General features: G+C 40.1%; 1 protein-coding gene and 1 pseudogene across 3 annotated transcripts in view; one reads left to right on the forward strand and one right to left on the reverse strand.

Moving 5' to 3' along the window:
• The window catches only part of FAM120C (family with sequence similarity 120C), a 140357-nt gene that overhangs the window by 110418 nt on the left and 6000 nt on the right, over positions 1-23939 (reverse strand). The gene's annotated exons all lie outside the window — the stretch shown is intronic.
• Positions 14055-14834, forward strand: LOC122689114 (annotated as a pseudogene).

Genomic DNA, 23939 nt, shown 5'->3' on the forward strand with positions numbered 1-23939 from the left:
TGAATAAAGAAGATGATGACTGCTACCCTCTGAAGCAGAATGAGTTCCTAGTCTAAAGTGTTCCAGTTCAGTTAACCTTACAATTTTCCAGGAGACTAAAATTATGTAGGTGAGATTAAACAACAATATATGCAAACAACTAATCAGAAAATGAGCACATTTGAGCTTTAAAGAAAGTAGGAGTTGAGATTCCGAACAACTATCCACAGCTTTTACTTACTGTTCAGTCTGACGAACATGAATTGAGGGACTACAAATGCCAGGATGTAGATAGCACAGAGTAAAGTGAAAGTGAAAGTGAAGTCGCTCAGTCGTGTCCGACTCTTTGCAACCCTGTGGACTGTAGCCTACCAGGCTCCTCCGTCCATGGGATTCTCCAGGCAAGAATACTGGAGTGGGTTACCATTTCCTTCTCCAGGGGATCTTCCTGACCCAGGGATCAAACCCAGGTCTTCCACATTGGAGGCAGACACTTTAACCTCTGAGCCACCAGGGAAGCCCTGCACAGAGTAAGTCACTTAAAAAGAACACAAAAAGCTATAAGCACAGTACCACTGGAACACAGGAAAGGCACGTAACCAGTCAGTGAGGTAGTGCTTTGTAGAAGCAGCACACCATTTTATAAAATTCAAGGGAAAACAGCTCCCTGAGAAAAGTTTAATGTCTCACTTTTCAATGTAGACATGTAGTCTACATCTGTACTGTGCTTAGTCACTCAGTAGTGTCTGACTCTATGTGACCACATGGACTATAGCTCGCCAGGCTCTTCTGTCCATGGAGATTCTCCAGCCAAGAATATTGAAGTGGTTTGCCCTGCCCTCCTCCAAGGGATCTTCCCAACCCAGGGATCAATCCAGGTCTCCCGCATTGTAGGCAGATTCTTTTTTTTTTTCTCCTTTATTTATTTATTTTTTTCAGTGGGTTTTGTCATACATTGATATGAATCAGCCATAGATTTACACGTATTCCCCATCCCGATCCCCCCTCCCACCTCCCTCTCCACCCGATTTCCTCTGGGTCTTCCCAGTGCACCAGGCCCAACCCAGGGATCAATCCAGGTCTCCCGCATTGTAGGCAGATTCTTCTTTTTTTTTTCCTTTATTTATTTATTTTTTTTTTTTTCAGTGGGTTTTGTCATACATTGATATGAATCAGCCATAGATTTACATGTATTCCCCATCCCGATCCCCCCTCCCACCTCCCTCTCCACCCGATTCCTCTGGGTCTTCCCAGTGCACCAGGCCCGAGCACTTGTCTCATGCATCCCACCTGGGCTGGTGATCTGTTTCACCATAGATAATATGAGCCACCAGGGAAGCCCAAGAATACCGGAGTGGGTAGCCTATCCCTTCTCCAGGGAAACTTCCCAACCCAGGAATTGAACCGGGTCTTCTGCGTTGCAGGTGGATTCTTTACCAGCTGAGCTACCCAGGAAGCCCATACTCTACAGCTGCTGCTGCTAAGTCACTTCAGTAGTGTCCGACTCTGTGTGACCCCACAGACGGCAGCCCATCAGGCTCCCCCATCCCTGGAATTCTCCAGGCAGGAACACTGGAGTGGGTTGCCATTTCCTTCTCCAGTGCATGAAAGTGAAAAGTGAAAGTGAAGTCGCTCAGTCATGTCCGACTCTTAGCCACCCCATGGACTGCAGCCTACCAGACTCCTCGGTCCATGGGATTTTCCAGGCAAGAGTACTGGAGTGGGTTGCCATTGCCTTCTCCATACTCTACAGCAGTGGCTTTCAAATTGTGCTTCCCAAACCAGGATTTGAGCAGATGGAGAAGTGGACCACATAACCAGACAGGGCAAGTGTTCCTATTTTCTCTTCAATCTGAGCTCATATTCTCCATCTTATCTATTTTATATTTTGGCTCTTTCAAAAAATATTTTACTGAAACATTTTCTACTGAAAAACAAGTTTAAGTACTTATCACTAGAATGTATGCTTCAAGAAAGCCAGGATTTCTTGGTCTGTTTTGTTTATTGGTATACCTCCAGTGCATAGAACATGGAGAATCAATGAACCATTTGGGCCTTCAGCCAATATTTAGTGAGCCAAGCATTGAAATATGTCAGGCACTGACCTAGATGTAAAGATACAATAGTGAACAAGAGCCCCAAATTCCTGTCCTCATGGAGCTGACATTTCTAGTGATTAATATTTCACAATGGGGGAGTGGGGCAGTTATTTCAGTTGGTTAGAGTGTGGTGCTAATATTTCACAATAGGCACAGGGCCATAGAGAATATCTAGATTGTAAGCCCACTAGTTGTTAATTGTTTAGTCGCTAAGTTGTGTCTGTCTCTTTTGCAATCCCATGGACTGTAGCCTGCCAGGATTCAGTTCATGGGATTTCCCAGGCAGAAATACTGGAGTGGGTTGCCAAATCCTACTCCATGGGATCTTCCCACCCATGGATCAAACCCCTGCCTCCTGCATTGGCAGGCGGATTATTTACCACTGAGCCAACAGAGAATTCCAAGCTTGCTAGTTACAGCGATTATATAATACCTATCTCTAGAATCTTGCCTGATGATAGAAAGTTTAATCCAGAGGTAATACTGCTTTCTGACCTCTGCAATATGACTTTCTCCAATTCATCCCAAGTTCTGCTGGGATACTAGCCTCACTTCCCTACCATGTTAAATACATGAAACTGGTGTCAGACGCAGACAGGGCTCTGTGGTCCACCTGTTCTCAATTCCAAAGCAAAAATAAATCAGAGATGACAAGGAAGCACCACTTTATAAGAAAAGTAAAGGGCAGGGATGGATTATGTGTAAGTGTGCTTTATCGGTAGAAATATGGATGGCTTATACTTCAACTGCAAGGTCTATGTGCCTTGAAGTCTAATTACCTTAAAATTACAGACTAAAACTACTGCCGATGCAAATTTGTGCCATTACATACTGTGGAGTTCAACAACCATTAAGAAACTAAACTGATAATCACAAAGCTAAGAATAATGTCAAATTAAAAAGTAGGAATAACCCTGGAGTCCAGTGGTTAAGAATCCACTTGCCAATACAGGGGACACTGGTTCAATCCCTACTCTGGGAATATCCCACATGTTGTGGGGCAACGAAGCCTCTGTGCTACAACTACTGAGCCCAAGCTCTAGAGTCTGTGAGCCCCAACTACTGAGCCCACATGCTACAACAACTGAAGCTTACACACCCTCCAGCCCATGCTCTGCAACAAGAGAAGCCACCTCAATAAGAAGCCTGGGTACTGCAGCAAAGAGTAGCCCCCACTCACTGCAACTAGAGAAAGTTTGTATGCAGCAGTGAAGACCCAGTGAAGTCAAATATCAATCCATCTTTTTTTAAAAAAGTAAGAATAGTAGCAATCAAAATCACAGCCAATTCAAGGCAACATTCACAAAGTGGTCTTCACTCTCAACTGTAGGAGTATCAGTTATCTACATACACACACTGGTAGAGTCTTTGCCATTAAATAGTGCAGTCAAGCTAAAGGTGGTAAATACTGATTCAGAGTTACCAAAGGCTATTAAAGATGCTCATTTTAATTTGTGAATACTCAAGTTTAATACCCTTAAATTGCTCTTAGGTTGCCAAGAGCCAGCTCATTTCTGTAGGTGAAACTGCCTATCATATATAAGAACAATAACTTAGATTTATTTTATTTGTTGTGGCTCATCTGGGGGCTGACTATTTTGAGCATAACTGTTGTAATCAGCAGAAACAGCAGGAACTTCAGAATTCAGTGGACCTATGCTCAAATTGAAGTGGTGGGGCAAATCATGGGCAAGTCATTTAACTTCTTCATCTGTAAAGTAGAGATTCTGTTATATTCCTACCTAATTTTAAGACTTTGAAATTATTTATATAAAATGTCTAACACACAGGCTCTAAAAAGTCATTATGAAATAAAGTCCAGTCTGTTTATTCTACAAAGATGAATTCTATGGTACATATTACTCTCTGCAGGTCCTCAGAAATATCTGAAACAAGTAGATTCCAGAACAGGCACGTGTTCTACCCAAAGCAGCATCTTTAGGATTGAAAAATCAGGAAGCCTGATGAAAGGTAATCTTAGAAATAAGAGGAAAACAGGGATTTTCCTGATGGTACAGTCTGCCTGCCACTGCAGGGGACATGGGTTCGATTCCTGGTCCAGAAGACTCCACGTGTGGTGAAGCAATGAAGCCTGTGCTCCATAACTACTGAGCCTGTGCACCACAACTACAGAAGGCAGCATGCTCTAGAGCCTGCATGCCCCAACTACTGAGCCTGTGTGCCTAGAGCCTGTGCTCTGCAACAAGAGAACTACTGCAACGAGAAGCCTGTGCACCACAACAAAAAGTAGCCCCTGCTCACCGCAACTAAAGAAAGCCTGCAACAAAGACCCAGTGCAGCCAAAAAGAATAAAAAATGTTTTTTAAAAAAAGAAATAAGAGTCTGTTCTGTTCTTCTGTGTCTCTTGTTCTGTTTTGCATATAGGGTTATTGTTACCATCTTTCTAAATTCCATATATATGTGTTAGTATGCTGTAATGTTCTTTATCTTTCTGGCTTACTTCCAGAGGAATCGGGTGGAGAGGGAGGTGGGAGGGGGGATGGGGATGGGGAATACGTGTAAATCTATGGCTGATTCATATCAATGTATGACAAAACCCACTGAAATGTTGTGAAGTAATTAGCCTCCAACTAATAAAAAAAAATAAAAAATAAATAAATAAATAAAACATTTATACTGAAAAAAAAAAAAAGAAATAAGAACAGTCCAAGGTACCTTTTGGGTTACCTTGGCAAGGAAGACAGGAACTGGAGAGATGACAATGATGGTGAGAAACTTCTAAGAGTCCTTGAACTAGGGGCTGCAGCTAACATAAATGAAGATGGTTAAGAAAATCAACCACCAGAAAAAAATTTTCCCTAAATTACACTGTGGGTGTTAACAATATGAACAACTAAAATACTGGCGTTTATAAATTCAAAATTAAAAAGAAAAGTTAAACATAGAAAAATTTAACCATTACATTTTTGCATCTGCTCCTTTGACTTGGAACAGGAGGTCTGATGCTTTTCTAATGTATCAAGAGGTCAATGTTAGGTCTTATATTTTTGTGTTACATGGGTACTAAAGAATTTAGCCTTGAATCCTTTCATTGGGAATGATTAATTTTATCCTATTTCATAATGGAAAACAGCTGCTTTGAAATGTAGGCATTTCCAAATATAAATAGATGTCTTACATAGTGTTTTTTATATTTAGGATTACTACTCCTCAGATATTTGTAGAATTTTGGCATTTGAATGATATCATGCTTCAATTTCAGTACCACAGCACAGTAAATCAGTATCTCCACTGTCACTGAATATTCATTGGAAGGATTGAAGCTAAAGCTCCAATACTTTGGCCAGCTGATGCAGAGTCAACTCATTGGAAAGGACCCTGATGCTGGGAAAGGCTGAGGGCAGGAGGAGAAGAGGGCAACAGAGGATGAGACGGTTGGATGGCATCACTGACTCATCCATCACTGGACGGACATGAATTTGAACAAACTCTGCGAGACAGTGAAGGACAGGGAAGCCTGGCATGTTGTACTCTATAGGGTTGTAAAGAGTAAGACCCAACCGAGGGACTAAACAAAAACAACAACTGTAGCTATTCTTTCACACCATGAACATCAATTGGAAAAGGTTATTTTCATAGAATATAAGGTCAGAGAAACTTTTTCTGGAATTCAGTAGACAACTCCACAATTTGGGGAATGTAATTCAGGCCATCATGTTCATTTACTGGAAACCAATTTCAGCAAAGTCAGCCAGTCTATCTCCTGCCAAATGAGTGGTCTTAAGGCATAATTTTGCTAGGAATGAGCAAATACAACCACACATTTGGAAGATATTTCTGAACAACCTTCCTTTTATTCAAACTGAACTGTAATATCAACCAAATAGGTCAAATATATGATTTTAGTCTTTGCTGGTGTACTGAATGTCTTTTGGATGCCAAGTAAGTTTTTTTTCTCCAGTATCTTCAGTACCATACCTCAACTAGGTCAATTAATCTCCATAATAGGGCAGATTTCCATGACATGAATCTAGTAATTCACTAAGCAAAGTATTCAACTATGTTTGGTGCAAACCACAATGTTAATTACCAGTTACGGACATGATTCATTTTGAACATTTTGCATAAAAAATGGAATCCTAAGGAATAATACAATGAACAGCCTTAAGTCTTTGTAAAATGTTTCTGTAAAAGAACTGAAGTTTCCTAAGTGCAACGGTAACATTATTGCAGAAGGACCATCTGTAGTTATATTCATTAATTTTGACCAATCTATACTAAAAATTTCAAGACTTTTCTCAACATAAAAAAATCCAGATATTTCTAGATGAACCCATCACAAGTCACTCCAAAAGAGTTAGACTGCATCAAAATTATTAACATATAAATTATATATCTAGGTGCAGTTCTCAAACTTTAGGGTGTATCAGAATCAGTTGGAGGGCTTATTAAAACAAATCGACAAGCTTCACTTCCAGTAGGTCTGGGGTAAGGCCTGATAATGTGTATTTATAACAAGTTCCCAAGTGGTACAGTGCTGTTGATCAGGAACCATACTTTGAGAACCACTGGCTAGACACATAGTTAAGTGTATTGTTAAATGTACAGTGTTTATATCTGCTGTAACCAACTGTAATCTAAAACTTTATAATTAAACTTCTTGACACAATTTGTCACAAAAATGTTCAGCCACCAATCTTAAACATCCTGAACAGTATCTACTACTTTTGCAAATGTTTGTTCATGATGTAAAATTCTGCTGTACTCAACACTCCTTTCTTAAATCACTACCTACAAAAAGCTTTTCAAGCCCTGGCAATTTTTTCATGTAATATATAATCACATTTCATGGCAGTATTATTTAATTCTGTCTGTATTCAAAAACAACCTATTGAAATTCCAATCCCTTTTTAAAGTTCTTTTTGTTTCAGCACTCATTCTTGTATACTGGTCATATTTCTTACAATGGTTTATTTTTAAATGGTGTCTTACATTACAGTCTTTCAACAAACACACTGTGTTTAGATACATCATCACTTCCACTAAGAAATAGACTCCCTTTGATTTTCCTTTAAATATTTGTCCTTCTTGTGTAAGTTTTCTCCACTTTTCAGATATGGGTACAAGAAATATTTCATATTCTTCAAAACTACTATAAAAAAAGGACAAGCAAAAAAGAAAACAAAACAAAAAATAGTACAAGCACAACAATCAATGGTGTTTTAGTTTTCTATTTTTGTGTAACAAACTACCCCCCAAACTTAGTAGCTTAAAAAGCATTTATTTTTGCATAGTGTCTGGGAATGCGGCTTAACTGGGTTCTTTGGCTCAGGGTCTCTCACAGGCTGTAATCAAGGTGTCAGCTAAGGTTGCAGTCATCTCAAGGCTTGACTGGGAAAGGATCTGCTTACAAGCTCACTCAAGTGGCTGTTGGCAGGATTCAGTTCCCTGTGGGCTGTTGCACTGAGGGCCTCAGTTCCTCACTGGTTGTTGGTCGGAGGCTGCCCTCAGTTACTTGTAATGTAAACCTCTTCATAGGGCAGCCCACAACATGGTAGTTTGCTTCACCAGAGTGATCAAGCACAAAAATCCAAGGGAGAAGAGAGTACAAACAAGATGGAAGTCGCAGTCTTTTATAACCTAATCTTGGAAGTGACATCTCATCACTTTTGCTATATTCTGTTCATTAAAAGCAAGTCACAGTTCAGCCCACACACAGGAGGTGGAGGTAGATTAAACAAGAGTGTGAATACCAGGAAGTGGGAATTACTAGGAGCCATGTCAGTTCAGTTCAGTCGCTTAGTCATGTCCCACTCTTTGCAACCCCATGAACCACAGCACGCCAGGCCTCCCTGTCCATCACCAACTCCCAGAGTCCACCCAAACCCATGTCCATTGTGTAGGTGATGTCATCCAACCATTTCATTCTCTCTCATTCTCTGTTGTCCCCTTCTCCTCCTGCCCTCAATCTTTCCCAGCATCAGGGTCTTTTCAAATGAGTCAGCTCTTCACATCAGGGGGCCAAAGTATTGGAGTTTCAGCTTCAACATCAGTCCCTCCAATGAACACCCAGGACTGATCTCCTTTAGGATCGACTGGTTGGATCTCCTCACAGTCCAAGGGACTCTCAAGAGTCTTCTCCAACACCATTGTTCAAAAGCATCAATCTTCGGTGCTCAGTTTTCTTTATAGTCCAACTCTCACATTCATACATGACCACTGGAAAAACCATAGCCTTGACTAGATGGACCTTTGTTGACAAAGTAATGTCTCTGCTTTTTAATACGCTGTCTAGGTTGGTCATAAGTTTCCTTCCAAGAAGTAAGCGTCTTTAAATTTCATGGCTGCAATCACTATCTACAGTGATTTTGGAGCCCAGAAAAATAAAGTCTGCCACTGCTTCCACTGTTTCCCCACCTACTTGCCATGAAGTGATGGGACCGGGAGCCATGTAGAAGATGGCTACAATGAAAGGCAAGTGGTACTTGGTCAGACACCATGGAGCAGTACAGACTGCAATAAATGAAGACCATGTGGCTTGACAAAAGGGGCAAGTCAGTGTTGCACAAGGATGATATTTCAAGAGCGGCTAGAATGTTAAAATTCTTGGTAATATTTCACAATTTTTAAAATGTTGGCAACAAATCCATACTTGTTAAAAATGAGTGTGTAAAATGCAAGTTAAATGATAGAAGGAAATGAAAAACCATTCAACTAGATGATGCCTTAATATTCAATCCAAACCCACAATGTGACTTTAGATCCTGATGAACACTACTGATCAATGAAAAATCAATGGAATTCTTTTAAAAAATGTGTGGAGCTATGGGCTGCCAGTTTGCCATCCTTGCTATAATCCTTGTGATTTTCTTTGTGGTACAGATGAAAATGCAAAAGTTTTGGTGTCTGAAATGCAAATTGTGGTCCTGCCACTTTCACTATGTCCTTGGGCCTAGGACAAGGGTCAGAGAAAAGATCCTCAGGGCTATTACTGTTAGTATTTTCTTACTTGTCTTTCCTACTAGACTATGAGCTCCTGGAGGATTAGAGTACCACTCCACCCGACTGCAGTGTTCTCTTATCTCACTTTCTTAGTTCATTTTTCCATACAGCACTTACTATGCTTCCTAAAAGACAATACACTTTGTCTTTTTATCTGGTTTATTGTTTGTCCTTCCTACCAGAATATAAACTTCATGAGGTAAGAAACCTGTTTTTGTTACTGCTTTATCCTCTCAATATTAAACTGTGCCTAGTGCACAGTAGAAGCCCATTAAATATTTATATAAGGGATAAATTCCATTGTTCATAGTACAGAGCACAGGGTCTATAACAGAATAGGTGTTCAAAAAATGCTAAAAAGCATTCATTGTTCTGATAAGAAAAATGAAGTGAAATGAGGCCAGAGAATGGTAGGCAGATCAAGAAGTACCTTGCATGTCACATCAAGCTTAAGGCATGAGAGTGAAATGTCAATGTCCAGCTTACTTGATATACAATATATTTTGTTCAAAGTAATTGAAGCTGTCATTAATATGGCATTTACTATATTGCATATAATGTTCTAAGCACTGTACTTAATTTAATACTCACAATAAAGTCTGTAAATAAGATTAAATAACATAATTAATCTATGTAAGCTACTTAGCCCAGGTGGTAGCTATCATTACTAAGACCAAGGGGAAATTTATTCTATAAGTGCATTGCTAAACAGCTACAAAGCTTACTTTTCCTTAACAAACTGTGGCAATTACATTTGAAATTGAGTAAGTTTCATGGAATGAACCTATAACATTAAAACACTGGCTCTAAATTCTTCCTTATCTGCCTTTCAAAGTCTTCTATAGTAAATGAGTCTATCAACTTACCTCTTTCTCTTTCATTAACCATTATTATATACAATGCGTCAAGCCCTGCAGCAAAATCTCTGCCCTCTTGGAACACAATTAAAAGATAATAGGAACACCCAATATGGATAAGTCATAGTGGAAAGTTGTGACAAAATGTGGTCCACTGGAGAAAGGAATGGCAAAAACACTTCAGTATTCTTGCCGTGAGAACTCCATGAACAGCATGAAAAGGCAAAAAGACATGACACTGAAAGATGAACTACCCAGGTCGGTAGGTGCTCGGTATGGTACTGGAGAAGAGTGAAGAAATAACTCCAGAAGTAATGAAAAGATGAGCCAAAGCGAAAACAACGCCCAGTTCTAGATGTGACTGGTAATGGAAGTCAAGTCTGATGCTGTAAAGAACAATAATGCATAGGAACCTAGAATGTTAGGTCCATGAATCAAGGTAAATTGGAAGTGGTCAAACAAGAGATGGCAAGAGTGAACATCAACATTTTAGGAATCAGTAAACTCAAATGGACTGGAATGGGCAAAATTAATTCAGATGACAATTGTATCTACTATTGGGGCAAGAATCCCTTAAAAGAAATGGAGTAGCCCTCATAGTCAACAAAAGGGTCCAAAATGCAGTACTTGGGTGCAATCTCAAAAATGACAGAATGATTTCTGTTCGTTTCCAAGGCAAACCATTCAACGTCAGAGTAATCCATGTCTATGCCCCAGTCAGGAATGTGTAAGAAGCTGAAGTTGAATGGTTCTATGACTACCTACATGGTTCTATGACTACTACTACAAGACTTTCTAGAACTAACATACATAAAAGATGTTCTTTTCATCATAGGGGAGTGGAATGCAAAAGTAGGAAGTCAAGAAACACCTGGAGTAACAGGCAAGTTTGGCCTTGGAGTACAAAATGAAGCAGGGCAAAGTTTTGTCAAGAGAATGCACTGGTCATAGCAAACACCCTCTTCCAATAACACAAGAGATGACTCTACACATGGGCATCACCAGATGGTCACTACTAAAATCAGACTGATCATACTCTTTGCAGCTGAAGATGGAGATGCTCTATACAGTCAGCACAAACAAGAACGGGACTGACAGTTGCTCAGATCATGAACAACTTAGATCATGAACAACTTATTGCCAAATTCAGACATAAACTGAAGAAAGTAGGGAAAACCACTAGACCATTCAGGTATGACCTAAATCAAATCCCTTATGATTATACAGTGGAAGTGACAAATAGATTCAAGGGATTAGATTTGATAGAGTGCCTGAAGAAACATGGATGGAGGTTCTTAACATTGTACAGGAGGCAGTGATCAAGACAATCCCCAAGAAAAAGAAATGCGAAAAGGCAAAATGGTTGTCTGAGGAGGTTTTACAAATAGCTAAGAAAAGAAGAGAAGCTAAAGGCAAAGGAGAAAAGGAAAGATATACCCGTCCGAATGCAGAGTTCCAAAGAATAGCAAGGAAAGAAAGCCTTCCTCAGTGAACAATGCAAAGAAATAGAGGTTAAAGACTAGAGATCTCTTCAAGAAAATTAGAGATACCAAGGGAACATTTCATGCAAACCGGGGCACAATAAAGGACACAAATGGTATGGACCTGACAGAAGCAGAAGATATTAGGTGGCAAGAACACAAAGAACTACACAAAAAAGATCTTCATGGTCCAGATAACCATGATGGTGTGATCACGCACCTACAGCCAGACATCCTAAGTGTGAAGTCAATTGGGCCTTTGGAAGCATCACTGTGAACAAAGCTAGTGGAGGTGATGGAATTCCAGTTGAGGTATTCCAAATCTTCAAAGATGATGCTGTGAAACAGCTGCACTCAATATGCCAGCAAATTGGGAAAACTCAGCAGTGGCCACAGGACTGGAAAAGGTGTTTTCATTCTAATCCCAAAGAAAGGCAATACCAAAGAATGTTCAAACTATACACAATTGCGCTCATCTCACCCGCTAGCAAAGTAATGCTCAAAATTCTCCAAGTGAGGCTTCAACAATATGTGAATCAATAAGTTCCACATGTTCAAGCTGGATTTAGAAAAGGCAGAGGAACCAGAGATCAAATTGCCAACATCCATAGGATCATAGAAGAAGGAAGTGAGTTCCAGAAAGACATCTACTTCTGCTTTATTGACTAAACCAAAGCCTTTGACAGTGTGGATCACAACAAACTTGGAAAATTCTTCAAGAGATGGGAATACCAGAACACCTTACCTGCCTCCTCAGAAATCTGTATGCAGGTCATTAAGAACCAACTGTAAGAACTGGGCATGAAACAACAGAATGGTTCCAAATTGGGAAAGGAGTACCTAATGGCTGTATATTGTCACCCTGCTTATTTAACTTATATGCAGAGTATATCATGCAAAATGCTGGGCTGGATGAAACACAAACTGGAATCAAGATTGCCAGGAAAAAAATCAGTAACCTCAGATATGCAGATGATACCACCCTTATGGCAGAAAGCGAAGAGGAACTAAAGAGCCCCTTAATGAAAGTAAAGAGGAGAGTGAAAAAGCTGCTTTAAAACTCAACATTCAGAAAACTAAGATCATGGCATCCAGGCAAATAGATGGGGAACAAAGGAAACAGTGACTGACTTTATTTTCTTGGGCTCCAAAATCACCACTGATGGTGACTGCAGCCATGAAATTAAAAGACACTTGCTATTTGGAAGAAAAGCTATGACCAACTTAGACAGCTTATTAAATAGTAGAGACATTATTTTGCCAACAAACATCTGTCTAGTCAAAGCTATGGTTTTTCCAGCAGTCATGTATGGATGTGAGAGTTGGACCATAAAGAAAGTTGAGACTGAAGAATTGATGCTTTTGAAGTGTGGTGTTGCTGAAGCCTCTTGAGAGTCCCTTGGACTCCAAGGAGATCAAACCAGTGAATCCTAAAGAAATCAGTCCTAAATATTCATTGGAAGGACTGATGCTGAAACTGAAGCTCCAACACTTTGGGCACCTAATGCAAAAAACTGACTCATTGGAAAAGACCCTCATGCTGGGAAAGATTGAAGAGGGGAAGAGAAGGGGATGATAGAGGATGAGATGGTTGGATGGCATCACCGACTCAATGGACATGAGTTTGAGCAAGCTCTGGGAGCTGGTGATGGACAGGGAAGCCTGGCGTGCTGCAGTCCATGTGGTCGCAGAGTCAGACGCAACTTAGCAACTGAACTGAGTAACATACAAATTTCCAGTCAAAAGGTAAGTAAGTTCTAGGGATACAGTGCACATGGCAATGGAGAAAAAAGGAGAATTATGTGATATGAAAATACTATGAGAAAAAAAAAAAACGAGAATTAAAAAAAAAAGGCACTCTGGCAGCACAAGGTAAGGCATCATTTACCTCGGCTGGGAAAGATTTCATAGTGACAACATTTTAGCAAGAATAAGTAGGAACCTGCTACACAAAGAGTGAGAGTTAAATAAGAAAAGCACTATATGAGAAGACATGGTATGTCTAGAATGTTAAAAAAAGAAAGTTCAGAATGGTTGGGACCTTCCAATGTTTGGAACAGGTATGGCAAATGTAAGCACCAAGTAAGTTGGAGAGAGTTTGGGATCAGACTGTGTGAATGGCATTGTCTGCCATGCTCACAAGTCTGAGTTTAGTAAGGTTAGGCAAAAAGTCATTGGGTATCTTTGGGCACAGAAAAACGTCAGCTTCTCTGATAGCAATGTAGAAGATGGACTATGGCACAAAGAGAGAGGCAATTTTCACAGTTCAGGTAAGAAATGATGGCAGCCTGAACTACAGCAATGGGGTTGGAAGTAGCTGGACTCAGGAGATATATTTGAGGTAAAGGTGACAGGATCTGGTGACCAAGTGGATAGGATAAGTGACAGGAAGACTGAAGAATTGAGAAGATCCTCATGGTTTCTGGCTTGAAATGATGAAAGATGACATTCATAGAAAAAGAGAACACCCTAAGTAGAACAAGTTTTGGTGGAAAATAATGAACTCCGGCTGCTGGGCTCCGGCGTTCCGTCGGCGGAGGGCGAGGCGGCGTGGACAGCGGCCCTGGCACCCCGCGCCTTGCCGCCCGCAGCCGCGCGCCCGCCCGCCCGCCTCTCCCGGAGCTCGCCGCCTTTCTCCTTAGCGCCTGGCCGCCGCGGCCCAGCGAGCGGCCCAGATGCAGGCCATCAAGTGTGTGGTGGTGGGAGACGGAGCTGTGGGTAAGACTTGCCTCCTGATCAGTTACACTACAAATGCATTTCCTAGAGAATACATCCCCACTGTCTTTGACAACTACTCTGCCAATGTCATGGTGGATGGAAAACCCGTGAATCTGGGCTTGTGGGACACAGCCTGACAAGAAGATTATGACCGATTACGCCCCCTGTCCTACCCGCAGACAGATGTATTCTTAATTTGCTTTTCTCTTGTGAGTCCTGCATCATTTGAAAATGTTTGTGCAAAGTGGTACCCTGAAGTGCGACACCACTGTCCCAACACACCCATCATCCTGGTGGGGACGAAACTTGACCTGAGGGACGATAAAGACACGATCGAGAAGCTGAAGGAGAAGAAGCTGACGCCCATCACCTACCCGCAGGGCTTGGCCATGGCCAAGGAGATCGGTGCCGTCAAATACCTGGAGTGCTCCGCGCTCACGCAGCGAGGCCTCAAGACAGTGTTTGATGAAGCGATCCGGGCGGTTCTCTGCCCGCCCCCCGTCAAGAAGAGGAAGAGAAAGTGCCTGCTCTTGTGAACGTCTGCCCACCACCGTCCGCCCCCAGGACCCTTTGTATGCTTTGCTCAAAGGTGGAGCCTTCGCACTCAATGCCAAGTTTTTGTTACAGATTAGTTTTTCCATAAAACCGTTTTGAACCAATCAGTAATTTCTAGGTTTTGTTTGTTTAAAGTGTAAGAGTTCAAACTTTCACATTCTATTAAAGTTCAGCCCTAAAAAAAAAAAAAGAAAAAGAAAATAATGAACTCCATCTTGGGTATTTTTTAATATAAGTGACCTATAAGACATCTTGGATTTTTTTAAATATAAGTGACCTACAAGACAATGAAAAGATGTGTTGAAAGCTTATGAGAGAGGTTGGGCTAGAGAAAAACAGCTATAGGAATAATCATAATACAGTTAACATTTAAAGGCACAATAACGGATAAGATTGCTCAGAAAATGAATGTCGAAGAATATGGTTAGGGCAGAATTCATGAGAGCACCAATGCTTAAGGAAGCAGTAACAGGAGGAGAAACAACTAGAGACTTATATGGGAGAATCAGCACTAAGCTGCATTATGGAATCCAAGAAAGGAAATTCAAAGAAAGGATATCTCATAGAGCATGAATAAAGGGTAAGAACGGAAATGATTTTGGTGGCTTCAGAATGGTGACATCACATATCAAGTGGCAATAGGCTAGGGAATGGGAATTAATAAAATCTTCTATCTTCAAGAATGATGATGGTTAAAAGGGAAGAAGAGGGATTAAGGGAATTACAAATCAAAGGGGAAGTTTTTATTCTTTAAAGGTTATTTGTATATGCATATGTACTTAAAGTGAAAGAAACCAGAAAGGGAGAGACTTAAAATGTAGGGAAAAAAAGAGACTGCTTCTTTTGAATTCCTATAAAATCATTATGTGAGTCACTCACTTGGCACTGAGCTTACACATTTGCTTGTACTGGCAGTACTGTCCATTTAGCAAATGAACATAAGTGCTCAATAAATCTTAAAAAATTTTTTTATTGCATCAATGCATATTATCTGGCTAAAAAGTGTGCAATTTGACACAAGAACGTACAAAAAGGAAACCATGTGGTGAAACTGTGGAAACAGACTTTACGCAATACAAATCCTGGACAGAATTTTATACACTATTTACTGTATATTTTGTTGTTGTTCAGTCATTTGGTCATGTCTGACTCTTTGCAACCCTATGGACTGCAGCATGCCAGGATTCCCTATCCTTCACTATCTCTCAGAGTTTGCTCAAACTCATGTCCATTGAGTTGCTGATGTCATCCAACCATCTCATCCTCTGTCGACTCATTCTCCTCCTGCCCTCCATCTTTCCCAGGATCAGGGCCTCTTCCAATGAGTGGGCTCATTGCATCAGGTGGCCAAAGAATTGGAGCTTCAGCATCAGTCCTTCCAATAAATATTCACGTTTGATTTCCTTGATCTCCTTGAAATCCAAGGAATTCTCAATAGCCTTTTTCTAGTACCACAGTTCGAAAGAATCAATTCTTCGGCACTCTGCTTTCCTTATGGTCCAATTCTCACATCTCTGTATGACTACTGGAAAAACCATAGCTTTGACTAGATGTAAGTGATATCTCTGCTTTTTAATATGCCTCCAGGTTTGTTATAGCTTTTCTTCTAAGGAGCAAGAGTCTTTAATTTCATGGCTACATACACCATCTGCAGTGATTTTGGAGCCCAAGAAAATAAAGTCTGTCACTGTTTCAACTGTTGCTCCACTATTTGCCATGAAGTAATGGGACCGGATGCCATGATCTTAAGTTTTTTGAATGCTGAGTATTATGCCAGCTTTTTCACTCTCCTCTTTCACGTTCACCAAGAGGCTCTTTAGTTCCTCTTCACTTTCTGCCATAAGGTTGGTGTCATCTGCATATCTGAGGTTATTGATATTTCTCCTGACAATCTTGATTCCAGCTTGCATTTCATCCAGCCCGGCATTTCACACGATGTACTCTGCATGTAAGTACATAATGTACTTTGCATGTAAGTGAAATTAGCACAGTGACAACATACAACCTTGACATACTCCTTTCCCAATTTTGAACCAGTCCATTGTTTCATGTCTGGTTCTAACTGTTGCTTCTTGACCTGCATACATGTTTCTCAGGAGGCAGGTCAGGTGGTCTGGTATTCCCATCTCTTGAAGAATTTTCCACAGTTCATTGTGACCCACACAGTCAAAGGCTTTAGCATATCCAATGAAGCAGAAGTAGATGTTTTCTAGGAATTCTCTTGCTTTTTCTATGATCAACTGCTGTTGGCAATTTGATCTCTGGTTCCTCTGCCTTTTTAAAATCCAGCCTGCACATCTGAAAGTTTTCGGTTCACATACTGTTGAAGCCTAGCTTGAAGGATTTTGAGCATTACTTTGCTAAGCATGTGAAATGAGTGCAATTGTGTGGTAGTTTGAACATTCTTTGACAATGCCCTTCTTTGAGATTGGAATGAAAACTGATCTTTTCCAGTCCTGTGGCCACTGCTCAGTTTTCCCAATTTGCTGACATAATGAGTGCAGCACTTTAATAGCATCATCTTTTAGGATTTGAAATAGCTCAGCTGGAATTCCATAACCTCCACTAGGTTTGTTCATAGTGATGCTTCCTCAGGCCACTTGTCCTCACACTCCAGGATGTCTGGCTCTAGATGAGTGACCACACCATTGGGGTTATCCGGGTAATTAATAGCTGTTTTGCATAGTTCTTCTGTGTATTCTTGCCACCTCCTCTTAATCTCTTCTGTTGGGTCCTTTTCGATTCTGTCTTTTACTGTGCCCATCTTTGCATGAAGGGTTCCCTTGGTATCTTCAATGTTCTTGAAGAGATCTGTAGTCTTTCCCAGTCTATTGTTTTACTCTATTTGTTTGCATTGTTCACTTCAGAACGCTTTCTTATCTCTGCTTGCTATTCTTTGCAACTCTGCATTCAGATGGTATATCTTTCCCTTTCTCCTTTGCCTTTTGCTTGAACCCCATGAACAGTACTAATGTCTAGACCAAAGGAAAATCATTTCACTTCTTTGCATCTGTTATTCAACTGTTAAATGAGCAGAAAAGCACACATTTTGTGAGCTTATGTGGATTAAACAAGATATGTAAAAAGCACTTGCTATACAACCTGGTGCTCAAGAACAGAAATAATTACTATTATGGTAATTTTTCCTACCACTGGTGCATCTAGAAGAGTCACTAACATTTCAGGATGTGTCAATGATTGAGGACAATTAAATAATCAGGAGGTAAGAAGATGGCAGAGAAGTAAGACAGGGAAATTGCCAGTCACCACAAATATATCAAGAACTCATCAATATGAAGAGCAACGTCTATAAAGCAACCTCTAGGCAATAGCAGAAGACTCCAGGCCTCCAGGGGGATAGGTTAAGCTCCCTGGAATGAGGTAGAAGAGAGAATGGGAGACATAAAAAGGGAAAAGACAGAGAAACTTCTGGATGGGAGCTTGTGCCCGAGGGAGGGAGGGAATCCTGAAGCAGGAAGAGTTCCTGTGCACTGGGAAACTCCCTCACAGGCAGGCCCAAGGGGGAGATGCAGAATCTGGGAAAACTGGCAAAGCGGGCCTTAGAGGGCAGAAAAGAGAAAAAGCTGCACTCCTTAGCCCGTAAACAACTCACGGATTGTGGCCCTGAGCAAATGGTGGGCTCAGGGAACTGAGAGAAGGCCACAGAAGTCCCACGGTGCAGAGGGTGGGCCCAGGGTGACGAGCGAGGCACAGCATACAAACCTCTCCAGCACACACAACCCTCGCAGCTCAGAGGGCAGGCCTGGAGAGCCGAGACAAGTGCACACAAGACCTGTGACATAGAGGGCTGGCTGCTGAGACAAAACAAGTGCACGCAAGCCCCGAGACCCAGACGGTGGGTCCAGGGAGCAGAGACAAGTGCACATAAGCCCCAGGATGCAGAGGGTGGTCCCAAGTAGCCGAAACAAGTGAACACAAGCCCTGAGACATAGAGGGTGGGCCTGGTGAGCTGAGACAAGTGAACACAAGCAGCACAATGCAAAGTGTGGGCTCAGGGAGCTGAGACAAGTGTACACAAGCCCCATGATGCAGAGGGTGAGCTCAGGGGCCTGAGGGAAGCCCACAGAAGTCTCTGCAAAGCAGAGTGCACAGTTTGGGAACCAAGAAAAGATCCACATAAGATCCCATCTAGCAAGCTTTGTTTTGCAGTTCAGGGCAGGGCAGGACCGGGGAACAGAAGCACCAGCAAAGATTCCAGGGACAAGTAGGGGGCTGGCGGCAGTGAAGATATACTGAGAGGGCTTTGATACAGCTGTGGAAATAGATGTGTGTAACACTGCTAAAGCTAGAAGGACTGCCCAAAGACAGAAGGACTGCCCAAAGACATACTGAACCCACAGACACCCCAAAACCTACTAGTGGAAACTGAATTGCCCTTCAGAGAGACGAGATATAGGCACATCAACGAGAACACAGGCACAAGCTCCCCCAACCAGGAAAACATCACAGGAACACTAATCCAACCCCCACCCACTGGGGCGGAATCCACAACCAAAAAGAACTACGACCTTGAAAACGTTTTTTTTCTTATAAATCACAGTTTATTCCACCTACATATTTCTACCTTCACATTAGCCTTTTGTGGTGGTGTGGAGTTTTCCTCTTTGTTTTTCCTGTAAACAAAAAACTCATTTTAAGATTACTTTTTCCTTTTTCACCCCTTTTTTGGGGGATTTCTTGGATTTTGTTTTTGATATATTTGACTGCTTTTCTTATACATCCTTACCAGTTGTAGCTATTCCCAAATATGTATAAATCTTTCACATATGTCTATTTATCTTTGTTTTTCTATTTTGCTTTTCTCTTGTTTTTACCGTTTCCACCCTTTCCTTTCCTCTCCCTTCTCTTCTTTTTTTCTTTTCCCTATTTTCCTTCACTTTCTTTTTTTCACCAAGTAAGTTAAATTCTTGCGCTCTCTTTGCTATATTCCCCAGTTGACACTCTGCTCAGGCTCAGTTTTTCAGATTGAGCATTAGCTAGCTCTGGTTTTAATTGGTCGATATCATTTTTCATCCTTTCTTCACAAAGTCAGTCTCCTGTACTCTTTTCTTTAGAATACTTTGCTTATAACTCTATGTGTGGAAGTGTGTGTATATGTCCAAGTATTTCTGTAATTATCTGCTTGATCAGCTTGGTCTCCTCTCACTAGAATACCAGCAGATGTCACCCCAACAAGAAGTCAACAGAAACCACTCAACCTACCTTTCCCTACAAGGGCAAAAACCAACAGGAAGAAGGAATACAACTCTAAAGCCTGGGAAAAGGAGACCTCAAGTGGAGCAAGTTAGAAAAATATCAAAAAGACAGAGAAATACAGCACAGATGAAGAACAAGGTAGAAACTTACAAGACCAAACACACAAAGAGAAAATAAGCAACCTACCTGAAAGAGAATTCAGAATAATGACAGTAAAGATGCTCTAAAGACTTGAAAATAGAATGGAGAAAATGCAAGAAACAATTAACATAGTTAATACAATTACCAGTACATAGAAGAAATAAAGAATAAGCAAACAGAAATGAAAAACACAATTACTGAAATAAAAATACTCTAGAAGGAATCAATAGCAAAATAACTGAGGCAGACTGGATAGGTGAGCTGGAAGACAGAATGGTGGAAATAACTGCTGGAGACCAGAATAAAGAAAAAAGAATGAAAAGAATTGAGGATAGCCTCAGAGACATTTGGGACAATATTAAACACACCAACATTCAAGTTATAGGGGTCCCAGAGGAAGAAAAACAAAAGAAAGGCACTGAGAAAATTTTTGAAGAAATTATAGTTGAAAACTTCCCCAACACAGGAAAGGAAATAGTCAATCAAGTCCAAGAAGCGCAGAGAATCCCTTACAGAATAAACCCAAGGAGAAAAACATTGAGACACATATTAATCAAGCTAACAGAGATTAAGCACAAAGAAAGAATGCTAAAAGCATCAAGGGAAAAGCAACAAGTTAACATACAAGGGGAAACCAATATGATTAACAGTGGATCTTTCAGGAGAAATGTGGCAGACCAAAAGGGAATGGCAAGATATATTTAAAGTACTGAAAGAAAAAAATCTACAACCAAGATTACGATATGCAGCAAAGATTTCATTCAAAATTGATGGAAAAATCAAAAGCTTTACAGACAAACAAAAGTTAAGAGAATTTAGCACCACCAAACCAGCCTCACAACAAATACTAAAGGGAATTACATAGCCAGTGAACACAAGAGGAAAGAAAGACCTAAAAAAACAAACCCCAAACAATTAAGAAAATGTCAATAGGAGCATACATATCACTAATTACCTTAAATGTAAACATATTAAATGCACCAACCAAAAGATACAGACTGACGGAATGGATACAAAAACAAGATCCATATATATGTTGCCTATGAGAGACACACTTCAGACCTAGAGACATATACAGACTGAAAGGATAGAAAAAGATATTCCATGTGAATGGAAACCAAAAGAAAGCCAGAGTGGCAATCCTTATTTCAGACAAAATAGACTTCAAAATTAAGAATATTATAAGACACAAAGAAGGACGCTACATAATGATCAAAGGATTGATCCAAGAAGAAGACATAACAGTTGCAAATATTTATGCACCCAACGTAGGAGAACCTCAACACATAAGGCAAACGCTAATATGCATGAGAGGGGAACTCGACAGTAACACAATAAGAGTAAGGGACTTCAACACACCACTTTAGCAATGGACAGATCATTAAAACAGAGAATCAATAAAGAAACAAACCTTAAATGAAACATTAGACCAAATGGACCTAACTGGTATCTTCAGGACTTTCCATGCAAATGCAGAGGAATACAATTTCTTCTCAAGTGCACATGGAACATTCTCCAGAAGAGACCACATCTTGGGTCACAAGTCAAGCCTCAGGAAATTTAAGAAAACTGAAATTGTATCAAATATCTTTCTCTGACCACAACACTATGAAAATAGTTATCAAATACAGGAAAAAAATGCCCAGAACACAAAATCATGGAGATTAAATAATACACTACTAAATAATGAAGAGGTTACTGAAGAAACAAGGGAAAATCAAAAGATTTCTAGAAATATATGACAACAAAAACACGATGACCCAAAACCTATGGGATTCAGCAAAAGTAGTTCAAAGCAAGAAGTTTATGGCAATACAATTCTACCTCAAGAACCAAGAAATGCTCTGAATAGACAACCTAACTACAACTAAAGCAGCTGGAAAAAGAAGAAAAAGTCCCCCCCCTAAAAAAAAGTCCCCAAAGTCAGCAGAAGGAAAGAAATCACAAATATCAGAGCAGAAATAAATGAAAAAGAAATGAAGGAAGCAATAGCAAAGATTAATAAAATTAAAGCTAGTTCTTTGAGATGATAAACAAAACTGACAAACCACTAGCCATACTCATCAAGGAAAAAGGGGGGAAAAAATCAAACCAACAAAATTAGAGATGAAAAAGAAGAGGTTACAACAGACAAGACAGAAATACAGAGGATCATAACAGAATATTATGAACAACTATGTGCTAACAAAACAGACAACCCAGAGGAAATGGACAGATTCTTAGAAAAGTTTAACTTCCCAAGACTGAACCAGGAAGAAACAGAAATTATGAACAAGCCAATTACAAACGATGAAATCAAAACTGTGATAAAAAATCTCCCAAAAAACAAAAGACCAGGGCCAGATGGCTTCACAGGGGGAATTCTATCAAGCATTTACAGAAAAGCTAATGAATATTTTTCTGAAACTCTTCCAAAAAATTGCAGAGAAAGGAACACTTCCAAACTCATTCTACAAGGCCACAATCACCCTGATACCAAAAACAGGCAAAGACAACACACAAAGAGAAAACCACAGGCAAATATCACTGATGAACATAGATACAAAAATCCTCAACAAAATTCTAGCAAACAGAATTCAACAATACATTAAAAAGCTCAAACACCACGATCAAGCCAGGTTTATTACATGGATGTAAGGATTCTTCAATATATGCAAATCATTCAATGTGATACACCATATTAACAAACTGAAAGATAAAAACCATATGATCATCTCAATAGATGCAGAAAAAGCCTCTGACAAAATTCAGCACCCATTTATGATAAAAACGCTTCAAAAAATGGACATAGAGGGAACCACCTCAACATAGAAAAGGCCATATATGATAAGCCCACAGGAAATATTTCTCAATGATGTAAAAATAAAAGCATTTCCTTTAACATCAGGAACAAGACAAGGGTGTCCACTCTCACCACTATTACTCAACACAGTCTTGAGAGGTCCTAGCTATGACAATTAGAGAAAATAAGTAAAAGGAATCCAGATCGGAAAAGAAGTAAAACTCTGTTTGCAGATGACAATGTACTATACATAAAAAACCCTAAAGATATTATCAGAAAATCACTAGAGCTAATCAGTGAATTTAGCAAAGTCAAGGGATACAAGGTCAATACACAGAAATCACCTGCATTCCTATATACTAACAATGAAAAATCAGAAAGAGAAATAAAGCAATCAATCCCATTCACCATGGCAACAACAAGAACAAAAAATATCTAGGAATAAACCTACCTAAGGAAACAAAAGAACTGTATACAGAAAATTATGAGACACTGATGAAAAAACATCAAGGATGACATAAACAGATGGTGAGACAGTCCATATTCCTGGGTAGGAAGAATCAATATTGTGAAAATGACTATACTGCCAAATGCAATCTACAGATTCAATGCAATCCCTATCACATTACCAATGGCATTTTTTTCACAGAACTAGAACAAAAATTTTCACAATTCATATGGAAACAGAAAAGACCCTGAATAACCGAAGCAGTCTTGAGAAAGAAGAATGGAGCTGGAGGAATCAACCTTCCTGACTACAGATTATACTACAAAGCTACAGTCATCAAGACAGTATGGAACTGGCACAAAACAGAAATAGACACCAATGTAATAAGACAGAGTCCAGAGATAAACCCAGGCACCTATGGGTACCTTATTTTTGACAAAGGAGACAAGAATAAAGAACGGGGCAAAGACAGCCTCTTCAGTATGTGGTGCTGGGAAACCTGGACAGCTAGGTGCAAAAGAATGAAATTAGAATACTTCCTAACACCATACACAAAGATAAACTCAAAATGGATTAAAGACCTAAATGTAAGATCAGAAACTATAAAATTCTTAGAGGAAAACAGGCAAAACACTTGATGACATAAATCAAAACAAGATCCTCTATGACCCACCTCTTAATGGAAATAAAACAAAAATA

The sequence above is a fragment of the Cervus elaphus genome, chromosome X, assembly GCF_910594005.1.
Source record: "Cervus elaphus chromosome X, mCerEla1.1, whole genome shotgun sequence".
Lineage (NCBI taxonomy): Eukaryota > Metazoa > Chordata > Mammalia > Artiodactyla > Cervidae > Cervus > Cervus elaphus.